The following is a 12,206-nucleotide window of genomic DNA, read 5'->3' on the forward strand; positions in this document are numbered from 1 at the left end:
ACCAGAAAAGACCTTCTTTACGACATAAGGACCCTCCCAATTTGGCATCTATTTTCCTCTAAAGTCTTTTTGTATAGGGAGAATTTTCTTCAATACCAGATCCCCTTCGTGGAATTCTCTGGGACGAACCTTTTTGTTATAGGCTCGCATCATCCGTTTTTGATACATATGACCATGTTGGATGGCTCTCAACCTTTTCCCTTCTATTAAGTTCAACTGGTCGTATCGAGACTGAACCCATTCTGCCTCATCCAATTTCAATTCAGCTAATACCCGAAGAGATGGAATCTTCACTTCAATGGGTAAAATAGCTTCCATCCCATAAACTAGAGAAAATGGTGTTGCCCCAGTAGAGGTCCTAACAGATATTCGGTAAGCTAAGAGAGTGAATGATATCTTTTCATGCCAATCCTTGTAGGTTTCAGTCATTTTTCTCACAATTTTCTTAATATTCTTATTGGTCGCCTCCACTGCACCATTCATTTTTGGGCGATATGGGGACGAGTTATGGTGACTGATCTTGAACTGACTACAAACCTCCGCTATTGTGTTATTATTCAAATTCAACGCGTTGTCGGATATGATTCTTTCAGGCATTCCATATCAACAAATGATCTCCTTTTTCAAGAATTTACTAGCCGCCGATTTCGTGACATTTTCATATGAAGCAGCTTCCACCCATTTGGTAAAGTAATAAATGACCAAAAAGATTAAACGATGCCCATTCGAAGCCTTTGGTGATATCGGCCCAATAACATCCATGCCGCACATGAAGAACGGCTACGGAGCAGTCATAGCGTGCAGTGGTGAGGGAGGCACATGTATCATATCTCCATAAATCTGACATTTATGACACTTCTTGGCATAGCTAATGCAGTCCCCTTCCATAGTAGACCAATAGTATCGAAATCTCATGATCTGGCTGGCCATTGTAAAACCATTTACATGGGTTCCGCAAATGCCCTCATGGACTTCCTCCAGGATCTTTCTAGCCTCCATGGCGTCTACACATCTTAACAGCACTTGATTTTTCCCTTTTTTGTACAACACTTCCCCATCTAAGACATACTCAATGGCTATTCTTCTCAGCATTCTCTTGTCGTTTTCTGTCGCTTGATCAGGGTATTTTCGATTTTTCACATACTGTAGTATACTCTGATACCAATGGTGATCATCTTTTCCCTCTTCTTCAGTACTGTAGCAATGAGCCAGAACTTCGTATATGCTCATCTGAATAGGCTTCATGATTTCTAACTTGTTCACCTTAATCATCGAGGCTAGAGTAGCCAGTGCGTCAGCCATCTAGTTTTCCTCTCGTGGGAGATAATAGAAAGTGATGTCATCAAACTCGTCAATCAATTCAAGAACCAGTTCTTTATAACTGATCAACTTAGGATCTCTGGTTTCGCATTCTCCTTTGAGTTGGTATATCACCAATGCGGAATCTCCATACACTTTAAGCACTTTGATTTTATGTTCAATGGCCGCACGAATACCCATAATACATGCTTCATATTCTGCCATGTTATTTGTGCAATCGAAGTCCAACTTGCTAGCGACAGGATAATGATCTCCACTTGGGGATACCAAGACTGCCCCAATTCCATTACCTATAGCATTTGAAGTCCTATCGAAATTTAACTTCCAGATGTGGTCTATTCGAGGGTTTTCTTCAGTGTTTGCCACATACAATAAGTCCTCATTTGGAAAATCAAAGTTCAAAGGCTCATAGTCTTCCAAGGCTCTGCTGGCTAGAAAATCAGCTATTGCACTTCCTTTTATAGCCTTCTGAGTTACATATACTATGTCAAATTCAGAGAGCAGAATTTGCCATCTAGCCATTCTCCCATTTAAAGTAGTTGATTCCATCATGTACTTTAAAGGATCTAACTTTGAAATCAGCCAAGTCGTATGATACAACATGTATTGTCTTAGTCTTCGGGTTGTCCAAATTAAAGCACAACACAACTTTTCAATAGACGAGTACCTCATTTCACAATCAGTGAATTTTTTGCTGAGATAGTATATTGCTCTTTCTTTCTTTCCTGTTTCGTCATGTTGGCCTAAAACGCATCCCATGGAATTGTCAAACACCATCAGATACAATATCAAAGGCCTATCTAGACTAGGCGATGATAGTATTGGAGCATTAGCCAAATATTGTTTTATCTTGTCAAAAGCTTTCTGACATTCCTCATCTCATTCTCCTGGGTTATGTTTCTTCAGAAGACGAAATACTGGATCGCATTTCTCCGTCAATTGTGAAATGAACCGAGCAATGTAGTTCAACCTTCCTAGGAACCCTCAGACCTCCTTCTGGGTGCTTGGAGGAGGTAGATCTCGTATTGCTTTAACTTTATCTGGGTCAATCTCAATCCCCTTCCTACTAACTATGAAGCCTAACACCTTTCCTGATCTGGCTCCAAATATGCATTTTGCTGGGTTGAGCTTGAGCTGAAATTTTCTCAATCTTAAGAACAATTTTCTCAAGACTCGGAGATGATCCTCTTCAGTTCTAGATTTTGCAATCATATCATCAACATAGATCTCAATTTCTTTGTACATCATGTCATGAAACAGGGTGACCATTGCCCTTTGGTATGTTGCTCCTGCATTCTTCAATCTAAAGGGCATTACTTTGTAACAAAATGTTCCCCATAGGGTAATGAATGTGGTTTTCCTCATGTCCTCAGGATGCATCTTTATTTGATTATATCCAGAAAAGCCGTCCATGAAAGAAAATAATGAGTAGCCAGTTGTGTTATCTACCAAAGTGTCAATGTGCGGCAGTGGAAAATTGTCTTTTGGACTAGCCTTATTCAGGTCTCTATAATCCACGGACATTATTACCTTTCCATCCTTTTTGGGAACAGGGACGATGTTTGCTACCCATTTTGAGTACTCAACCTCCTGTAAGAACCCAGCATCGAACTGCTTTTTGACCTCCTCTTTTATTTTCAACACAATATCAGGTCTCATTCTTCTGAGCTTCTACTGAACTGGTTTGCAATCCTCTTTTATAGGTAAACGATGTACCACAATGCTAGTATTTAGCCCTGGCATATCCTGGTAGGACCATACGAAAACATCTTTAAACTCTCGGAGTAATTCAATGAGGTCATACTTTGTCTTTGCGGTGCTATCAGTTCCGATTTTCACCTCTTTTCCTTCCTCTAGACTCACAATTTCTAATGATTCCTTATGAGGTAGGATTTGTTTATCCTCTTGCTCCATCATTCTCAACAAGTCCGGAGATACACCACAGTCTTCGTCATTTTCAAAGTCATGAGATCCTTCCAAACACATGTCTTGCTCAAAAAGAGACTCTGTGTTTGGAACAACATCACTCATGTCATTGATATCTGAGGACCTATAGAGATACACCAAAGAATATACAAAGTATAAATTTATGAATAATTATTTGCACGACTAGGTTATAAATGAAAAAAATATTTGGAAGACAATTAATCAAATGGAAAATATTTACTCGCTTGGAAAGAATAAAAGAATAATTGCTCGAAATGAATGCAAAGATGTATTTTATTAGGATAAAGATATTCAGACTTAAGCCTACGTCACAAAGGATTTCTTATCATTCTTAGGCTAAAAACAACAATAATGTTTTGAACATTACTCTGAATAAGCTCTAAAGACTACAGGTATTTCTTTCGCGGTCCAATTGTTTAGCTCACTCCCAGGTTCGTAAGGGTCAATCTCCAGCAAGGACCTTCTTTCAACTGTCTCTATAGCATTGATATGAACTCTTTCCAACATCTCTTCAATGCCTTCCCTTCTTGACACCCCTCGCTCAGGGTAAATAAACCCACCTGACACAAAGGATTTAGATATGTGAGGGAAGGTCAAAGGCTCCCACTTGACTTCCTCTCCGCTTAAACGTGCCCTTATTCTCTCCTGCCTTTCTCCACTTCTTTTCTCCTTTGTTTCATATCTAGCTTGTAACCTAAGCCAAAACGATCAAACTTTCCCTTCATCATGGGTGCTTCGGCCCTTCCTTGAAGGTACTTTCCCAACCCTTTTCTTGGCGAAGCTCCTCTTTCTACCATAAACCATAGACCCATCTCAGTAGTCTTGGATATCTTTGGTACCAGGATTCTATTTCTTTCAGCGATAAACATTGCGTTCACAAATTCCAAGGGCCGGAAAGAACATTCCACTGCCTCATCATTGGTCTCTACATAAGGTGCATCACCCGTTACCATCGCGATAATATCCTCCTCCGCACTTATTGTTACCAAACGACCCTCTGATATTAGCTTCACCTTCTGATGTAACGATGAAGGTACTGCCCCTGCCGAGTGTATCCACGGTCTCCCCAATAAACAATTGTAGGAAGGCTTAATATCCATTACTAAAAAGTCCACCTCATAAGTAATTGGGCCAATTCTTAATGGTATTTCAATTCTTCCTATAACCCTTCTTTCTATTCCATCAAATGCCCTTACTATATTCTGGCAAGGTTTCATATGTGAATTGTCCACAGGTAATCGATTAAGGGTGGGCAAAGGTAATACGTTCAATGCGGATCCATTATCGATCAAAACCCCCGGTAATGTGTCCCCCTGACAACAGGTAGTAATGTATAGAGCTTTAGTAGAACCCTTACCTCCAGACGGTATTTCATCATCATTGAAGAAGATAAAATTGTCAGCACATATATTGTTGACCAAGCGATCCAATTTATTGACTGAGATGTCCTCGGCCACATTGTTTTGTTTAGTACTTTCATCAGCGCATTTCGATGTACTTCTGAACTTAGGAGTAAAGCTAACACAGAAATGCAGGCCAGTTGTTTGTGCAGTTGCTCCACAACACTGTATTCACTGTGTTTCAAAAACTCCTTTGCTTCTTCTTCTTTTATTGGTTCATTAACCAATGGCTCAAATTCCACCGCTTTCCCTTTCCTCTGTTCCACCGTCGGAGTCTTTTCTCTTGGCAATTCTACTCGAGTGTCATAACGCTTCCCATTACGTGTATAAGAACCCCTTTCCTGGTATTCTTTTACCATATTGCCCTCAACTTCGTTCCTTGGGATTGTCACATTGCATCCGTAATTCCACGGGACCATTTTGTCATCCTTATATGCGAAACTTGACGGTTTCGTGATTACAATTTTTGGTGTTACCTGAGCCCTAGCCTCGTTACTCTTAGGTCGTGAGATAATGACTGTAGGATGATTTATTTTTGGGGTCCCCGTTCTCGACTCTGTCGCGCATATGCTCCTCCTTTCTTCCGCATCTTCATAGAACCTCATCTCCTTATTATCTATCATGCTTTGAGCCAAATCCCTGAATCCTTCACATTCTTGGATCTCGTGCCCTGTTTTATGGTGGAATTCACAATAATTTCCCATATCATACCTTCCTCCAAATCTAAAATAACTACCCCTCTTTTTGCCATCTCTTTCCATACCCGCTTCAATGGAGTTCTTACTTCAGCGATGTCAGTCTTGACTTCTTCCCTCGTACCTTCGCTCAACATATTCACTCCCTTATCATCATGATTGGGCAATGGACCTTCTGTGCTGGGTGAGTCATCAAATTTGACAACACCCAATTTTATAAGTCCTTCTACGACCTTCTTGAAAGCGGTACAATTTTCTATTGAGTGTCCTGAATCCCTACATGGTAGTCACATTGCGCGTTCATGTCATACCATTTTGGATACGGGGGTTGTAGAGGATTTAAGTAACGAGGAGCAACAACATGGGTATTAAATAACTTCTAATACAACTCTTTATATATCATTGGAATGGGAGTGAACTGGGGCTTCTTAGTATTTTGCCTCATTCCCGATTCTGGTTTCGATGAGCCTTGTTGATTAGCAACCATCTTCCCTGTTTGATTCACTGTAATTGATTTACTGTATGCGTTCACATTGTTTACTTCACCTTCTCTTTTCTTTGAAGCTGATCTTCGACTATTCTCCCCACCATATATTTTTCCACTTTTAATAGCATTTTCAATCATTTCGTCATTCATGATTATATCCGCGAAACTCTTCGAGGCACTTCCTAACATGTATGTGATAAATGGTGCATTCAATGTGTTGATGAAAAGTATCGTCATTTCTTTTTCCAAGAGTGGTGGCTGAACTTGAACTGCAATCTCTCTCCACCTCTGTGCATACTGTCTAAAACTTTCGTTCGATTTCTTTTCCAAGTTCTACAAAGTAATTCTGTCAGGCATTATTTCAGATACATGACTGTATTGTCTCATAAAAGCCTGCGCCAAATCCCTCCAAGTGTTGATTTTGGCCCGGCTCAACTGGTTATACCATTTAGACACCGCCCCAATGAGGCTATCCTGAAAACAATGTATTAACAGCTGATCATTGTTAATGTACTCAGTCATTCTCCTACAGAACATTGTAATATGGGTTTCATGGCAACTGTTCCCACTATATTTCTCAAATTTCGGCATCTTAAACTTGTAAGGAAGTACCAAATCCGGAACCAGACTCAGATCTTTTGCATCTATTCCACGATAACTTTCAATGTTTTCTATTGCCTTAAACTTCTCTTCAATCCATTTCCATTTCTCCTCAAACTGTTTTGCTAATTCTTCCTTTTCTTTATCCTTCTCAGCTACTTCATTGAAGTCCAGGATAGCAAGATTAACTGGGTTTTCACCGGGGTTAGAACCTGATCCAGCTTGGGAGTTCATCGGTATTGGAGTATCTACTTGAAACCACTGAGGCCTTATTGAGACAGAGGATCTACACGGCTGCACCTCAGTCTAAACCTGCGCATGCGGAGGTGTAAAGCCTGGAGGATAGGTGGGTCCAATCTTGTCTTCTTAATCATCATTGATCATAGGGTCTTTCCCCTTATTTAATCCTTTTAATAATTGCGTCAGCTTAGTCATCATATCCTTTTGAGTCTCCAACATCTTTTTTGTCATGTCCTGTTGAATTTTTTCCAATTGTTCCTTCATTTGTATCTGTAACTGATCTTGCATTTCCTTTTGAAGTCGCTCCAACTTTTCCAATCGTTGATCTATAATTTTTGATTTTACACGGGTACCGTAGCAGTGTTTGGTTGACGAGTTTTTGTTGGTTTCCAGGTTAATTGTAATGATTAATCAATTAGGTTCTTTCAATGGACCTTAATGCATATTATGCAATCTAATGTAATGCATGAATGCAAAGAGGCGTCGATTCTGATTCAATTTCATTTAGAAAACTTTCACTAGAAAACAAAATTCTTTATATAAAATAGGTTACATATATGCTCTTGCCCTAATACTCGGAACTTTAATTTTCCTAAGTAATGAAGCTAACTCCTGTCCTCGAGTTGATTCCAGCTCATACTTTACGCTCAGTGCATCGGCTTGTACCGCCAAAGTCTGCAAGTGATCAGCTACCTCCCGGATCTGAACCACGGCTTCTCCCATGATACGATATCTATTTTCAACTTGATTCTGAAGATGGTAAAGTTTCTTATTCTGACGACTTTTATTGGTTTCCAAGTACTCAGTCCGGATCTCACAACTTCGCAATGCAGATTCCAACTATTCTATTCTTCCTTTTATTTATTCGATTTTTCCCAAGCTTGCCCTTAATCCCATCACAGAATTTCTACTTCGATACTGATGAAGAGATCTTTCCAACTCAACCACTCTATCTTTTAGTTTGCACTTTTCCTTTTGGCTTTCTGACAAACTCCTTTCTAAAGCTCCATTTCACGTCTGAACCTCTCGAAATTTCTTTTCCCATCCATCAGCCTTGATATTTTCCTCTCGATTCTCCTGACGCCATTATTCTGGAGTTTTCCCTAGCCCAGCAGTTCTTATTGATAACCTCAACTTCTTGTAGTCTGTCTTCAAACTGTCCAAGTCTTCCTCAGCCTTATTCTTTCCTTTTCTTAATTTCTCCGTCTCTAACTTTTGAACATCTACATCTCATCCTAAGTGCATCTTTTCTTCTTCCAACTGCTCGATCCACTTTTCAAGCTCTGTATTCCTCTCCTCAAAATCATGCTTCATAATTTCCAGTTCAGAGGGAACAACCCGTAAATGTTCTTCTATTGACTGACTATCACCTTGACTTGGCATTGGGATGTTATCATTGATTCTTCTAACCCACCATTCATTATATTCAGGAGTCGTCGTCTGGCCTACGGCTAATCTTTTCATCTGTCGAGTCTGGTCCCATGCACTGGCTATCTCTCGAATCTTCTTTTTACATCCATTGTATTTATATGAGAATTCGAACTCAGCTAAGCCTTGGGTTGCAGGTATAAACTGCCTTGACATGTACTGTCTTAGCACTATCAATGGAGCATAACCAACCGCTCTCCAGATTCTAAGTAACGGGACCCAATCAAAGTTACCACATTGGTACAAGATTTCATCCAGAAGCAACTATGGGGCTCTCCACTCGACGTCCTCCTCACGAAGATTTTAAAGAATGACCAACCATTTCTCCTCCGAGATGTCATCTCTCCTTGGTGTAGCTGCTATCTCCTTTAACGGTGAATAATTTTAAAAAAAAACTCGATACGAAACCTTATCAATTTTCTAAAAATGACTGTGGAACCATGCAAGTAGAAGCTGCACACACCCAATAAATCTGCCTTCCCCTGCCCTTCGACATGCATTCAATAACCTGAAGGTTTCTGCCAAAATTGTCGGAACATATGTGACCCTCTTATCAAGTCGGTCAAAGAGATCTAAGGTTGCCTCATCTACGTGCCCTAGTGGCTTAGGGAAAATTACTAGCCCATAAATGCTTAGAGCAAAGGTATCGACCCTTTTCCTCGAATCAAGGTACCACAAAATCAACTCCTGCAGGCTTTTCCAAGGGATACATTTACTTTCTCCCTTTTGCTTGATCCGTGCTGTGACCCATTGCTCACTCATTCCAGTGATGTTCATCAACTTCTTTATAAAATTTGGATCATTAACGGCTCTAGAGTAGATTTTATCAACTTGGATCTTTGGACAACTTAGCAAAGCTGTATATTCTTCTATAGTGGGCACCAAATCAACCCCTCCAAAGGTAAAACAATCATACGCGGGGTTTCAAAATTGAGCGATGGCCCGGAACAAATGTATGTCTACCTTAATGTCGAGTAGATACGGTAAATCTCCATAACCTGAGTTAAACAAATGCTTAGTTTCGTCATTCTAATGGTCCCATATTACATTTAATTCCTGAAGGTTAATTTGCGTCACATTGATACGGGTGTAGTCCCATAACTCCGACGTATACCCCTCAGCTAGACCATCTCCTTTCTCTGATTGTGTTTTCTCTGACCACACACGGACAACAGCATTGTCCTCTACTTTATCAAAAAATTCGTTCTCCATGCCAAGCTTTCTAATTTAGTAATCGAACCTGAATCGACACTGTTTTTTATATGAAATGACATGCAAACATAAAAAAACATAAGTTAGTGCAACAAAAAAATGCAAAGATTCCTCGATCTTCACCCATTATAGGCTCATACGGACCGAGTTCGGTTCAGAGGAATACATTTCCCTATGGCTGGACGGAGATAAAAATCTCACGAAGACATAGGTACGGATGTATCCCGAAAGCGATCCACTATCCTGCACGGAGGTGAAAACCTCACGAAGGAATAGCTTCTTACTCCCACTTAAAGGGGTAAGACCAGAATAGACTTTATGCAATATGATGCAAAGATATTAAAACTTAATTCACAGTAATCATACAAAAAATGCAAAGCGGATCGTAATTTTTCAGATCAAATTTTTAATTTTTGAGAATAAGACAAAAGACAATCAATTTTACGACTTGACTCTCTAAATGGTTTCCCCAGTGGAGTCGCCAAGCTGTTGAAACCACTTTAAATTTAAAGAAAAAAGGGGAATCGAATTTGAAAATAAAAAAGGGAGTCGCCACCGATCTTTTATTAAGGTGTGATCGGGAGTCAATTACGCACGAAAAAGGGTTAGCACCCTCGTAACGCCCAAAACTTGGTACCGAATTGATCATTTTATGTCTTAGTGTTGAAACTTTGAAAAGCTTTTAAAATACGATCCTTCCCCTTTTTATTAATTTCATAAAAGATGCACGGATAAATCGATTTGAATACCAAAGACCTCCTTATCTTAGAGTAATAAAATGACACACCCAATACATTAGGGCACGACATTTTTAGTCCTCGAGAATAAGTTTGCCTTTTGATTTTCAAAACTTGCGTGGTGAGATTTAAAAAGTATATTCAATTGCTTTAAGTCCGATAAAAAATTGAAACCCAATACGTTAAGGCACGATTTCTTAAAGTTTCGAGCATTGAATATTGCCCTTATTATTTTTTAAAATCCTCATTTCGAGAAAACGACGTATCACATCCAATACATTAGGATACAACTTATCGAATTTTCGAGAGTGAGTTTTATATTTTGATTAAAGAAAACTTTCGATTATTTAGATTCAACGAGGAAAAATAGAACCCAATACATTAGGGCTCGATTCTCTCGGGGATTCCAAATATCGAGTATATGTGCTATTTTGAAAGGCTTTTGTATGAAATAACTTTGACATTTGTGAAATTTAAAAAAAAAACGATTGCATAATAATGTACCACGCGAAATAACAATTTTACACTAAAGCATACGCCAATACATAACAAAGATTCAATATATGAATAAATAATATCATACACATAAGAGCAACAATTCTTATATCCTATATTATGCAAATACTAACATCCACATTAGCAAGTAGAATGAATTAAAAGACAATCTTATAGAGGTAACAAGCAAATTAAACAAAATGTGATAAGTTTCTTAATAAACAACATTAAGCAATCGTGAAAGAAGGAAATTATGTATTAAGAGGTTTAAAACAAGTGTTATATGTGTGAAAATTTGAAATAAATAAAATACAATCAAAGAAAAATATGTCAAAAATAATAGTAGCTCAATAATTTTAAAATGAATATTATCAAAATACATAAAGATATATATATATTAATTTAGATAAATAATATATATAAAGAAAATAATAATAATAATGTAAATAACATACGTATATACTAATAATAGTGATAAAATAATTAGTAAATTAATATAAAAAACCAATAAAAAAGGGTTAAATCACAATAGATCTAAACTAACAAGCAATTAATGTAATTAAAACAAAACGGGGGACTATATCGCAACGCGCGAATTATATGGGGAGCTGAGTAGGAAATATTCCCTCCCTACCAAAATGCAGCGTTTTATGCGGATCAAATTGAAACAAAAATAAAATAAAAGATTAAATTTAAAAAAGGAAATGAAAATGAAGAGGGTATTGAATTGAAATACCGCGCGAAACAAGAAGGACTCGGTGTGCAATTACCCCTCCCCCTACCAAACACGCGGATCTAGCCACAGTTAGACCGGGTCATCGGGTATGGGCCCATACGACACCGTTTTGGAGCCACTGATCAGACTCCAAACGGCGTCGTTTCACAGTACGCATAAAGCCCCAAAAAAACCCAGGCATTACGCCATTTTTGCCAGTCCTACATACCCTAGCCACTCTCTACTTAAAACTTAGCCTCCAAAATACCGATTAATCTTCGCCCAGACACCGACGATGACGGAGGGAGCGAAGATCCAACGGCGCCGCAAAAGGTGATTTCCCTTTTATTATATGTCTCCTTATACATCTATATATTTGATAAGAAAAAGGAAAGAAACATGAATCGAAAAAAAAAGGGGCAGAATCCAAAAGAAAAAAAGGAAAGAAAACTTGAAAGATCACCTTACAAAAACTCCTTTATTGCTTTTTGATTCTTTCTGTATATGGATCGTGTGTGTAACGTTTACAAAATTTGGAAAATGGCTTTATAGCCGAACATAAAAAAAATCCAAAATACAACCAATATCCTTTTTCTTTTTTCTTTGCTGTCGTTTTCTGCTTGTTTTTTTTTGTTTGTCTGCTTGTGTCCAGGTATCGAGGAGTCTAGCTGGTGGTACGGAGGCTAACGTGGTGTGGAGGCACTACATACGTGGGGAGTGGCTTGGCACGCGCGGAGGGTGGCCTCGGTGGCCGCGGTGCTGGCGAAAACCCTAGAAGCCTCTAGGGTGCTCCACTGATTTGGGCCGAGTTTTGGGCCTGGGAGATCCGGGTTTAGAAAGTTAGGTTTAGGGTCTGTTAAATTTGGGTAGTTTAGGTTAAAACGGTTTGGGTCATATTGTAGTTAGGTCTTGGGCTAAACGGGTTAGTTA

Source organism: Gossypium raimondii, chromosome 4, assembly GCF_025698545.1.
Source record: "Gossypium raimondii isolate GPD5lz chromosome 4, ASM2569854v1, whole genome shotgun sequence".
Classification (NCBI taxonomy): Eukaryota; Viridiplantae; Streptophyta; class Magnoliopsida; order Malvales; family Malvaceae; genus Gossypium; species Gossypium raimondii.